We start from the raw sequence: 14,373 nt of genomic DNA, 5'->3' as shown, positions 1-14,373 counted from the left end.
TTAAAAATATTTTTTATAATAATAGTAAGCACTTAAATCTTAAACTAAACAACCCAAAAAAATATTAAGGTTTGTTTAGTTTTAGAAAATATTTTTTGTTTTTGTTTTCTATTTTTATTTCCAGAAATAATTTTCACTTTTAGATATTTAAAAATTAGAAAAACATGTTTGGTTAATATAAATGAAAACTTGATTTCAGAAAAATAATAGTTCAAATATTTGGTATCTATTTTTTAAAATTAGAGATGAACAAATAGTTATTAAATAATTATATTAAAATATAATTATTAAAAAATCATTACATAAAATTAATATGTGAGTTATGCAAATATAAAACAATAAAGTTTATAGGAAATCTTATAACACAAAAAAAAATTTAATTTATAATAAGAATATAATGTTAATGCATATTTAACATCAATTAAATTAAATAAAAAATATTATTATAAAACGAGAGTAAAAAAGGTGGTGTTCAAATAAAAAAAAACATGTTTAGTGATATTTGAGGCACTTAAACTTTTGGGGGAAAACTAGTGTAGCCCTTAAACTTTTGTTAACACTCAACGTGACCCTTAAATTGAGAAAAAAAATCAATTGAACCCTTTGACTAACGGAAATAAATGATGATAGTCATGATGCTTACATGACAATATGCAGGTTTGTTGTGATAGTTCATGATATTGTGGTAGTACATCATGGATGATGATGTAATAGATGGACTTAATTATTATTTTTTTTTGCTAGGCTCGAGGGTCTAATTGATTCTTTTAGAAATTTAAAGAGTTAATTAATTTTAAAAAAAATATAAATTATTTAAATTTAAAATATAAAATATAAAAAATTATTAAAATATTTAATACATTAAACATAAAAATAAATGATTAAAAAACGTTTCAGGACTCAATTGAGTGTAAAAAAGTTTATAGACCATATTATTTTTTACAAAAATTTGAAAGTTTCAAATCATTAAGTAAAAAATATTGTTAAAATGATCTGAATCCGTGCAAATTAAAGTTAAATTAATAATCTAGATCATTTGTTTATTAATTTTCACATTTCCAACATAATTTTAATGGAAGTATTGAAAATATGTTTTCTATGTTTTCATATTTTCACTATTTTTATTTTTATTTCAGAAATCATTTTCTAATTTTATAATCAAATATTTTCTTCAACATTTCTATTCTCTAAGAAAATAAAAATGAAAATAACCAATATTTTCTAAAACCAAACCAACCTTACTTTTTCAAAAACAATACTAAATTAATACTAAGAATAGGGCAGGCCATCTAAACCCAATTTTCTTATCGGTTACAAATGTAAAAAAAGGGTTATTGTACATTCAAGTGGACAAGCTAAAACCTCCTGAATTCCCATCCACCGCACTGCCGTAGGTCTGTTTCAATGTAGATATGCTAAAAAATGACTACCTATTCTACAAATCTCTCTCATCATGGGGCTGCAAACCCTGATCGGATTGCTTGCTGGTAGAGTGAATAGCCTAAGAGGACTAATCCCGACGAACTTCCTGATAGGCTTATCACAAAATTATAAATTTTACTAACAAACACTTTGCTCTCCCCAGGAGAAATTACATTATATCTCCACCAGACAAGCTCTAGAAATCGTTGCTATCATCATCTTTCATTATTGTATTCAGACCGTCGTCAACACCAGAACCCGGAGCTAGCTCGTTAAGGTCAAGGAAGCGTGGTATTCGTTCGCCATCTGCTTCGTCTTGCCTGCTGCCACTTGATTGCTCAGGTGGCCGGCTTTGCTCTTTCTCCATTGTCTCTGAGTTGCCTTCTTCCATACCTTCTTCCATAGGTGGATCGACTTTCATTTCCTGGTCATCATCACTACCATTGGACTCTTTACTTTCTTCTGAATACTCATTCTCACTTGCATCAGTGTGTTCATTTATAGGATTGGCCTCCGTTTCAATCCGACAGCTCATACTGTCTATAATTAATACGATTTCTGGTGGATCTTTTACTACGCCTTAGACCTGACTGAAGCTCATCAACTGACCTTAGCTTAGTTTCCCTCCGAGTACGTCCTGCCAACTTCTTGACTTTCGGGCCTCATCACTGTCCTCACTGATACTAAATGAATCCTCTTCTTCCTCCTCCTCGTCTTCAGCATTTTTCCTCATCCCAGTGATACTCCTCATCTCCTTCTGAGCTGCTGGATTGCCTTCTCTGTTTTCTTTTTCTTAGGTATTCCTCGTCATATACTGCTTCTCCAACTATATCATCATCACTGTCAAAGTCTGCCTCATTGTCTGAAACAGCTTCAACAAACTCTTTCACCGAATACCGTTGAGGTCTCTGCCTCCGTCGATTGCTACAAGGGATCATATAACATATAAGGTAAAGATTACAGAAAAAATAAGAACAATTCAGCAATGAAGTTTATCATACCTACGATCCAATTCCACAGATTATCATCACATCATATTCAGATGATTTAGGGGATGGTATATTGTAATTGTCCTGTTCAAAGCCATGTGAAGGACCACTCAATTTACCATTTGCAGAAGGTTCAGGTTTGGCAAAATCTCTTTCACTGAGAGGATCCGGTGATGTGCTTGTGCCTGACACACAGTCAACAGTGAACATATTAAAGGCAGAAAAACAAGTACCTATGATCAAAAGGAAGTATATCAGTGTGTTCAGGAAGATATCTAGTTTAAATTACATACTTAGTAATATTAATAGCCTCATTTATTGACCGATCGTAATCATCTGCAAAATTATAAGAAATTATATCAGCTCAGATAAATCATTCACCCAGAATCTGAAAGCAAAATAATAAGAGAAACTATATCAGCTCAGACAAAAGCATTTACCCAGAATCTGAACTTTAACAAGCCCATATAAGTCAGATTAACACTGTCAGTACTTATGGCAAGGACCAAAAAAAATCCGGAAAAAAAGTCTGGTAATTAAATGCAAAATCTGGTAAAAAAACAAGGAATGTTGGACTTTAAAGTTCTTTACCAAATGTGACAGGTTTTCTGTCACGAAGGGAGCGCCCTGGACCAAGCCCATCAACAACCAAAATGTTATTAAGAAGAAGAGCTTCTCTATGTTGTTTTTTCAGTAACCTCTCCTTCCTCTGAGCAAAAGAAAGAATCGGATTAAGAAACAATTTGCATGTTACCTTGAGAGAAGGGTAACTGTTTCTGTGATGCTGCTCAATGGCAAGAAGCAACTTTTTTTAGTACCTTGTGTTCCTTTTCATCTCAGGAAGCATGGCATTCTTTAACTTCTTCCCTAACGATGTTTCCGATCTATTTTTACTGGCAAAAAGTTTCTCCTGCAACAGCAGATGAAAAGATAATATCAATATTAGGAAATGAAAGCTATAGCAACTTGGCATTTTCAAGCCAATAAAAACAGATCATATACGCAACTCAGTCTGTTATTCAACAGTAAGAAGGGGGAATAGCTTCCTCATCCAAATTTCCATATGACAAGAAATTCACTTCTATGGCCACATCATGATATATATGATACTTCCAAAATGCCACTTTTCAATAACAATTTAACATTATGACTTGAAGGTCTTGAGAAAGAAACGAGCAATGCATGCGATTCAGAAGATGAAGTTTACTGTCTTGATCAGGATCATCTTGGTTATGAATTATGATCCTAGTGTCCACTCCACAAAGAAATGCAAGGGTAAAACGCTGGGAACTTAAGTGCCAATGATGTGCAAGGATCAAAGCTGATAATGGCATCTATGATTATAGAACATATACCCTAACAATAAAGAAACAATAGATGATTGGATAACAAGGAGCCGCAAAAAACATGCATGAAAACATCATCAGTTAAAATGAACAGTGGCCGCTTCCCACCTTATATCTAACTTTAGATGTAAGCAGATTCACAGGATAATCTTATGAAACCCAGGATACCAAATGAACACTCAGTGCCTGCTCCATGTCTTTAATGCCATCATTTAAACCATTATCCATCTCTAGTGGCTATTTCTTAGCTCCGGCAAAACTCCAACGGTCCAACCACTTCAATGCTACTAGGTTAAAACTTCAGTAACATGGCCATTTGTTTTCAAAATCTTTCCTTGTTGTCAGCAGAAGTTTCCTTATTCATTTCTTCCACAAATTGGCATTGCAATGATGCCCTCAAATCTGAACCCCAAAGACCTAGCTCAAGGAACATAAGGTACTAAAAAAGGCAGCACTTAAATGAACTTTAGGATTTTTCCTAGAGGGCACCTGCATGCTCCGAAGGTTTTATTAGCTAAAAGACACGTATCAGCCTCAGACTCAGTTTTCAGAGCCATGTGAAAAAATAAAATAAGAAAAATAAATCACAACAGTATGGTCTAATCAATACTTCAGCCAAATTTGCCTGAGGATATATAAGGTGCATGAACCCGTTTGGTGCGTTATATGAACAACATATGAAACCCAAAAATTCATAAAAAGAAGTCTATACGCATACAAAAACACAACTTACAGAACATCTTGAAATTCCTCCAAATTTGTTGCAACTGTTTCCCACAGATATGTTGCACTATTAGGGACATGGGAACCTTTCATCTTGCTTTCTTCAACTCAGCTTCCTTATTTCCCTGTATAAGCGATGACCAACAACAGCATCATCTTCATACCTGTGCAAATAACAAACAAATAGCTTACACAACAATACCAATGGAGAAATACCAGCAACAAAAATTACAATAAATAATCTACCAGGTGCTACACTCAAAGCAAGCTACAAAGGGGTAACACATAGAAGCTTTTTGATAAGCCCGAGACATTACCAGTAATTAATTCCCTGAGAATCACCCCCAATACGTTCTTTACGAAAGGCTGAAAGTTGAACTCCATGTTTAAGTGAATTGTCAATGTAGTTCCGGATGTCTTCTTGCTGCAAAAGTTAACTTGGAATAAAACACCTTGCTTATAGAAACATAGATTTACAGAATAAAACACACACAAAGGGTAACAGTACATCATATCTCAATAACTTAAAAAACATTACATTAGTTTGAAATAATGACCTATGATTGAAAAGAAGGAAAATTCTTCAAGAATGAACCATTCAGCAAGGGCTGCACAACTTAACTACAAGGAACATATTAATAACATAGAATATCAAAGCAGACATTTAGATGCATATTACAATAGCATAGAAGATCGGATCAGACATTTAGATATAAAGTAATCGCCAGGTAGTTGTTTACTTAGGTAATATCAAAATTCCTTCAATGCAACGAGGAACTAAAAGAGAAGGAAGCCTTCAAATTTCATGATAACAACTCCAAACACATACAGCAAAAGCTGTATGGACATCCATGTTACTGCATCAATATTTGACAAAAATCGAACCGTACCACAGGTGATGTCCAACAATCCAAAACCTAAGCTACAGGAATTCAGCCACTCAGGATTTATTGTAATATTTGCAAACTTTAATTTTAGTGCCCCTAATATTTACATGAATGGAATTGATCATATAAAATTAATGAAAATCAAGGTCATGATCATGATAAGAGAAACATCAGGCATTCATAATTGAGAGTAAAAAGATAATTTATTGATGACATACCTCAACACGAATGTCACATAGTGCTTTCAAGATCACAACACGAACTCCAGGATCAAGTGACTTGTATACTTCAATCTCCGCCCTAACAAATTAGTATTCATTAGAAACACCAAGCATTATATGTTAAGAATATTCTATTAATATGTAATATGTATGGAAACTCACCCATTTGAAGCAACAATGGGAAGATCCCCATCTGCAACCTGCAAACATACAAAGAAAATGCATAAATACAGCTGTAAGCATGTTTGCTGCATATTATCAAGCATAAATAAAAGAACTAGAGAGGGAAAATTACCCAATGCCACCAGTCTCTTAATTTTCTGCAAAGTACAGTAATCCAGGTATCACGTGTAAGGGGCATCCGAGTAACTGGAGGGATTGCCTGCAACGGATTAAGTATATTGATAGGACATTGCAGTTCCAGACAAAAATGCTTTTAGTATACTTGTTTTCGGGGAAGCCATTTAAGTTAATAAATTTAATAGAAATAGTCTTACCAACATTAAGTACATATTCTATCTATGATCATAAAAGCTTCTTCGCAAGCAGGTACATGGGCAGTTCAATAAAAGTACCAGTCTATATCTCCTTTCACTAATCACAGGCATGTGTAAAGAGCTATAATGCTTTAGGATCCCTAGTCACTCTTGGGCCATGTATAAACTTTTATGACTCAACTGCAAAAACTAGAAACAAATTCCTGATCCACACTTTGCCCCAAAAACTGCCTTATACACAGATGGAAGACATAAGGGCTACAGGCAACCAAAACAAGGCAGCTGGCATCCAGGAACTATAGATATGATAAAAAAATAGAACTATACATGATGAGGTTCCAATCATTACCACAACTTATAAACAATTTTCATCCAACTCAAAGCGAACACAGCTTAGAATGTAGAATCATGTTGAGTGGAAATTTTAGTTCAGCCCAACAGCTTAGAATCACTTAAAGTTTTTAATTTCATACATGAGGCCACCTGCAATCCTTTCTAGAGAACTGTTCATTTAATCAGTGGTTAGCTATGGCTAACCTTTGAAGAATATAAAACTCATTGAAGCTCCTTCCCACACAATTATGGACTCCTGGAATCATCATTCAAAGCAATGACACAAGTCACCATGTTTGCTTCGATACAAGCATGACCTCTCGTTCATAACTTCCAAAATGTTATCTAGCCATAAATCCCACAAAAAGGGTACAATGCTAAATAGAACCATTGATAACGTGACAAAAGTTTTCTTTCTTGATGTTTCACCATACTTAATCCAGCTATCTCATGTCAAAAAAATTAATCCAAATAAGTTACATAACAAACCTTTCTCCATGCCCTAGGTTCTTTGTAAACCAAGATACACTACTCTAAGCAAATAACACACTCAGGGATAAACAGATTCAGAACAACAGTTGTTTTTGGACTAGAAGTGGCACTAAAGGGCTATAAGCAAATTTTAACCATTACTACTCATGTTGGTCCTTCTCATCCCTATTTAGCAGAATTGAAAGCTGTTAAAAGAGGCATTGATATCTTTGTTTCTTCAGAATGGTTGTTCAAGGGCAGACTCATTATTGAATGTGATTGTAAGCTGGTCGTGGATTGGATCAAAGATCAAGCTTTGGTTCCTCTTTCCCTTTCAAATTTTGTTAAGGAAATTGTATCTATTGTTTCTTTTAGAAATTTTATTGTCAGGTGGATTCCAAGGTCTTGTAATTGTGAGGCTGACAAGCTAGCAAAAGAGGGGATCGGGTGATTTTTTTGGCTGTTTCAGTTGGTATCTGTTTCTGAGCCTAGAAGCTAGAGGAGTGTGTGAGGTCTTATGTTGTATGTAAAAGTGTTTTTAAGTCTTATGTAACTTGGCTTTCATTAATAAATTGAGGTACTCTTTTCCTCCTTCCACTAGTTGGGCCTTACCTTACGGATAAGGTCCACTAAGAGGGAGGTTTTTAATGAGACCTCCTATTCCTATAAAAAAAATGCCTGAAGGCTCCATAACAAAATACACATGCTCGGTGCCATGTCACAGTTTAAAAGTACCACAAAGTCTAAATGTGAATTTATTAAGATCTAACTATGAAAACAAGAAGCAAAAAAGCATATGATTAAAAAAATATCAAGACTCTCCTTTTGCTCGACTTTTCCAGATCATTGAAAGTATTACAGAAAATCAACCAAGAGAGTACAAACCTTAATGAATTAGCTAGTTTCTCAATCATAATTCAGGAAAATAACAATTCCGTGTCTTTATTTTCATGCTTCATTAAAGATACAATATCTCAGGTCAGGGGTTTCAACTGATAACACAGAGTTCAACCTTTTTTGGGGGGGAAATCCAAATTTTGTCATGTGAGAACATATATCCAGGATTATAAATATTCCAAAGAGAAGTAGTAAACAACTTATCCATATAACTAGTCCATGTTCTTTGTAACTTCATTGATCAAATATAAGAAGTCAAAGGCCTAAGAAATGGAAAATCACCCAAAAGAAGAAGAAAGCCAATTCATGTGTGTTATACAATGGTTACCTGGGACTCATCAACAGCTACTGCTCTCAAAGAGCCAATCCTAGCACTTGAATACAAGGGTAAAATAAATCCTTGATTATAAGATAAACAGTTTACACAACTGCACCCCATAAAATATCCGCTACCAAAAGCTTCATAAAGAAGTAGATTCTATAACCATCCAATTATCACTCTACCATGTTCGAAAAACCTTAGCAGAAATCTATACACTTAAATGTATAGAAGAAGAGAAAAGTCCAAATCTACAAAGAACAAATTGCGTCAATAAGATATAAAGCAATGTCAATAACCATGAAAAAGAGGAACGAGAAAGGGTATGTTGAAAGCATCCAACAATAAAATCATACATATCAATAGATGAAGAGGAAAAGAACAAACCTTCATCAAAGGCATATGAATATCAGCTAAAGTATCATTAGGAGTAATCAGCGCTGTCTCAAACTCCTCCACCGTGAACCCACAGCTATATTCAAAAGCGGCCTAAAAACCTGTTACACTCAACACGTAAGTTGCCAACAAAGGAAAAGTCCCGTAATGAACAAATAGAAACAAAAACAATACAATGAATTTGAAAACTCACATGCAAGAAATGAAGTACTGAAGCTAACTCCCACATTGATCGAATGGTCCACCTAGGCAACTGAGACGGCTCAGGCGGCGCCACTAACGGAGTAATGATCTTGCTATTAGCAAGACATTGGGTGCTGCGGCGACGAAGAACCATCATTCTCGTCCTTTGTTTGCTTCTCCTGCTGGCTGGGTGTTCCTGCTCCTTCTTCGCCTGCTTCTGCCGGCGCTCGTTCGCGGCCAGCTGTTGCTGCGCGTAGAGCCTCTGGGAGGCTCGGATTGTACAGGCCCGGGAGGGACGATTGCTCCTCGTTAAGGGCGGGATCGGCGTCGGCGCAGCGTTTCCATCAGTGGTGGTGGTTTCCGGGGATTGGGTTAAAGGTGTGTCGTTTTGAGCAGGCAGGGTGTCGTTTTGAGGCGGGTCGGGTCGGAAGGGAAGGGGAAGAATCGAGGGACATCGCTGGAAAAGAGACAGATCGGAACGAGGGTTTTATGGTAGTTACGGTGGGATTAAGCGTAGGAGATTTCCATTATGAGAAAACGAGAAAGAGAAAATTATTACTATTATTTTAATTATCATAAAAAAATAAACAATAACCAAAAAAAAGAAGAGAGAGAAAAGGAATTAGGGTGATTTATATTGATGGAGGTTTGTTTGGGTTAAGACTTCAGAGGAGCACAGGGGAAAGGAGAACCGAACGTCCAAACCATCCTGCCTTCATTCACTTCATCCTATATTTATATAATAAATTGGTAGAGTTTCTGTTTGGTTGGACGGAAAATGGCAAGCCCAGAAAGGAAAAGTGGAATCACAAAGCCTGGGAATTTGATACAAAGTTTTGTTGCTCTTAATTATTACATGCTTTATAGAACAAGTTTGAACTTGTTCAAATTTTGATGGATATTATAAACCTAATTCTCACACACACCCCAGGTAAATGGAAATGTATTTATTCATTTATTGCAAATCAACTCTTTAACTGAAGTGTTTAATGTGGTGGATTGTGAAAAATATAGGGATGGTCTTTTACGAACCCTATGCTTAGCATTTATTAAGATAAAATTTTCTTTTACAATTTTAAATAAAAAGACTTCATCTAACTTAAAATTCTATTTAATTTTTATGACAAAAATCTGTACTAGATTTAATATATAATATAATTCTTATTTTAATTTAGTAAAATAAAAATCTAATTACAAAAACACAAAGATAAATATTATTATAATTATCCTTAAATATCCAAGAGATAATTATATTATTATCTCGGGTCAAATCTAATCAATTTTTTCACGTTGGAGGGACATGGCCTTATCGTCCAAAAAAAACCCAAATGTATTCGAGAATCGGATTGACGGATCTGAATTCCATGCATTCCTAATTTCAATAGCTCCAACCACTCGATTTGGACAATTGAGCTTCTTACCTAAGTTACATGGGACATTAAACTGATGCAAAAACACGCCACAATTCACAACCAGATCACAAGGAATGCAGCAGCCTTGCGAGTATAACCCGACTATAAAACCTTTTCGTAAGGTAAAACAAGGCTAAAGAAAGCAAGAGATCCCAATAAGGTGGCTGATGCCATGATAAGGAACGATAACATGAAGCAATGACTTCCTTTGCAACCTGACCCTGATGCCTCCGAATCATAGATATACCCGACGACTCACCGAGAAAATATCGATCCGACGGGACTAGCTACCGTAACAGACTACTAGTATCGAACCGGCATAGAGGGAACCAGGAAAACCGGATGCGATAACTGCATGACCTACACTCATGATTGCTAGAGTGAGGACCATGAACAATGGCCTTGCCAATCGTTTAACACGCAGGAAATGACCTGAAACATAGCCGGCCCCGAACCGGCCTAGGAAATTCCATATGCTCCACAAAGAACTAAAGTGTTGGCCTCGAAGCTCGAGTAACCAAGAGATTCTCCGATTTGGCCGAGGTTATTCACGGTGGCGAGCCGCGAACCCATGCCACACGCCATGGAAAAGAACAAAATCCAGAACTCCACACTGCACATGGCTTGTGAAAGATTAAGGTTGTCTTTGTCTTCCTCCTGGAAATCCTTGCATCATGAACGTCCATTTGTCATAAATCAAACTCCGATTCGTCGAATAAGATACCCTTTCCCCTGCTCTCAGCACAATGAACAATGGCGATGAATGTAACAGCAGAAGCACCACAAAAGTAAAGATTCGAACAAGAAATCGGAGATCAAAGAGGTGTTCCAGTATTATTACAGACATAAGATAAGCAGCAACGAGCAGAGCAACACACAAAACATCATCGAGTAGCTTATTCTCCCCTGGTTCATTTGTGTCATAAATTCTCACAAACCACATAAGCAGGATTAATGGCGGAAAACAACGCCAATAATAGAATATATGAAGTGGGTCTGTTGTTGAATATGGTCGCATAAACTTGAATTAAAATTGCTCCTCTCAAACCCAGAAAACCCTAATCAAAAGATGCGTGGAATTAAGAACTCCGGAAATGGAAACTTCAAAAATTGAAAAATTCCAAGTTCTCGTGGGCATACCTTCATAATACCAACAGCCGTTCCACTATACTCAGGGAAGTCCGTACGGCGGTGACCACATTAGCAGTGTTGAAGAAACTCATAGCGTGCGCACTGCGCAGCCACAAGCATGAACAAGCACATCGCCGCAACCGGAGACCGGGGGATCGAGCCGACGACGGAACCCCAGATGAGAAAGTAACCCAGAGAGCATTGGATGATACCCACCAAATGGACCAACCGGGGTCCACATAGAAAAGTGTTGCGGCGGTGAGATGGGGTCCACATAGAAAAGCGTTGCGGAAGTGTAGAGGAGACCGGAGAGGACGCCGCAGTTGACGCCCACGTCTTTGAAGACGGAGACGGTGTCGAGAGTTGACTGATCATAGCGTTGGGTGGATTTGAGAATTGGGGAATAGATAGCGAAGGTGTAGAGTGAACCGCTGGTGCACTGGATCCATACGCTGGCTACCGTTGATGTCCATTTGCTGTCGAGCTTGTGGCTCAGATACAACCTCCTCACCATCCTCTCTGATATATAACTTTGGATTGATTTCGTTTAATTAATTTGCATCATGTTCATATGTGTTAACGATTTTGTCCTATAATTCTACTACCGTTATGTTCTGATATTCATACCTTGTTGGTTTGGGACATGTGTAAGTACACTTATATCCTATAAATAAGATTTTATATTTGTTTAATTAAATGAATAAACACAAATAAATTATTCATTCATTCATTTATGTTTGTGAACGTTCAGACATCGATTCATTTATATTCGAGTTAATTAACTCTAAATTTACAACTTATATAAATGAATTTTATGTGGTTACTACTGTTGTGATTTATATCTGTTTGTGTTTGTTTATCATTTTAGCGAACAAACACAAACAACCTATATCCCTCAACAAACGAACACAAACAAAAAATTATGTTCATTTAGTTGTTCATTTCTGTCTGTTTGTTCGATTAAAGTTAAACAAATTAACATGAACATACCCTTGTTCGTATTCATTCAATTCGTTTATAAACTTACAAACGCAGCTACTCAAATTTGAGACCTTTAAAGAAAACAATATTCTTTGATTCTCTTTCATTACTAAGTTCATTCAATCAGTTTAGCTGGACTCGATGTTCAATTTAATTCGGAGGGATTAAGTCTCTTGCTTGCTGGAGGCTTTTCGTTTGGGAAATCAAAGGGAAAAGCTCTGTGAAAATCTTTACGAGAAAATACTGAAATCAAGACAAATATCTTCTTATGATTTGCTTGGTCTTATTTAACAACGCTGTCAAAGAATATGATATATAGCAATGTTCTTGCAAATGTTTAGCTTGTCGAGTTTAGGTGGTGTAACCCCCTAGACCCGGCCTATGCGTTTCGACTAAGTTTAGTGGATCACATTATGATTATTAAATACATTTTTCGAAACTGTTATTTCATCAATATAAAATCATATTATAAATAACCTGAAATTATAAACAAATTATACTATCAAAATCCAACTCGTAAATATAGTACCAATAAATAATAATTTAATTTAAAACATGTCTTCAAATTCAATATCACAATAAACCGAGCAGTATTAGCAAAAGAGTTATCATTATAAAATCCGATATTTTAAAATAAGGTCCATGTCACCAAAATAAAGTCAACTTGCCAGATAAAAACATTACAATCTGATTTACTTCAAGAGATATGTTGATCCTCCAAGTGCTCAAACCAAAGTATCTAACCAACAGTATCTGAAAGGGGAAAACATTTTCAAAAGGTGAGCTAGGCTCAGTGTGTCCCAAACATTTCCATAAAATCACAATAGGTACAAATCATAGTCCAGTAATCTCACAAATTCGTAAAAGAGTTTAACTTTTGAAAACATAGTTTAAACCCTTTTCCGGTACACCATCAGTAGTTCCCAAAATTTTTCCATATAGCTTACTTATGCACATAGCAAAAAAGAAAGCCGACTTAAGGATAGGCTCTGAAGCTTGTATCCTTAAGCCCAAGTCAATAAGTCCATATAGCTTACCCTAAGCACACAGCAAAGGAAAGTCGACCTAATGAAACATCTTGGGGCCCTCAAGAGTCACATTAGGCCCAGTTAGCTTGATCAGAGCTATTCCATCGTAATTCAATTCCAAAATTCAATTGCACCGTGACACAAATTCCATAAATTAAAAAACATGGTCATATACCAGTTCAAAACAAAAATTAGATAGCAGCCATAATCCATAAATTGTCACATTAAATTGGTGCATCAATAAAACAATAACCAATGAATTCGGTGTACCACATATTAAAACCAATAAAACAGTTCAGTAATAAGTAGGGAACACACCTCGACAATAGATTCAAATAACAAATCTACTGATTGTTGGTTTCACCACGCTCTGCTACAGTTTTCGAACGGGTGAATACTGGTACACGTGGTTTAACTGATCTAGAAGAGCTGGGTCGAGCTGTCGAACGATCCGGAGAGTCTCTTGTACCTTCAAACAATAATATTTATCAGTCCCAAATCTTATTTAATTGTTCAAAGCTAAACTTCTTAAGTATATAAGCATTTTTCGGGTTTGACTATCAATTTGAGGTATTTTGAGTTTGAATTTGGCCAAACGGATTGCGGAATCGGAATCAGGGCGTCGAAAAACATAAAGTATGACTTTTCAAAAATTCAAAATCTTGGTCAAAGTCAAAGTCAACCACTTTGACCGTAGATTTGGAGACCTTCGGATTCGAATTTGACAAAACGGACCACGGAAACGGATTCGGCACGTCGAAAACTATCAGGATAGGTATACTCGGAAAAGATTAACGGTCGTTTAATGCTCGGTCAAAGCCATTTTAAGTTTTGGTCAAAGAAAGTCGACGGTCAACGGTCAACGGTCAACGGTCGGGTCGGGTCGGGTCAACGGTCGGGTCGGGTCGGGTCAACGGTCGGGTCGGGTCAGACTGGTCAGACCGGTTCAGACCGGTCAAGCCGGTTCAGACCGGTCAAACCGGTTCGAACCGATCAAGCCGGTTCAGACCGGTCAGAACCGGTTTCCAGCAGCCACTCGCCCTGCGGCGGCGCGTGAGGCGTCCTCCGGGGCCCTAAAAATCCCGGAAAAATTTCTAAAAATTATTTTGAGCGATTTCAAGATACTTACAACGATCG

General features: G+C 36.4%; 2 pseudogenes; both read right to left on the bottom strand.

Moving 5' to 3' along the window:
- Positions 1-1,271: 1,271 nt before the first annotated feature.
- On the bottom strand, positions 1,272-9,413 carry LOC120187372 (annotated as a pseudogene).
- A 542-nt stretch (positions 9,414-9,955) lies between these two features.
- On the bottom strand, positions 9,956-11,774 carry LOC120187499 (annotated as a pseudogene).
- Between the last annotated feature and the right edge of the window lie 2,599 nt (positions 11,775-14,373).

The sequence above is a fragment of the Hibiscus syriacus genome, unplaced genomic scaffold (assembly GCF_006381635.1).
Source record: "Hibiscus syriacus cultivar Baekdansim isolate YM2019G1 unplaced genomic scaffold, ASM638163v2 tig00113725_pilon, whole genome shotgun sequence".
In the NCBI taxonomy this organism is placed as follows: Eukaryota; Viridiplantae; Streptophyta; class Magnoliopsida; order Malvales; family Malvaceae; genus Hibiscus; species Hibiscus syriacus.
The sequence above is the reverse complement of the archived record's forward strand: the minus strand, read 5'-3'. Positions and strand labels throughout refer to the sequence as shown.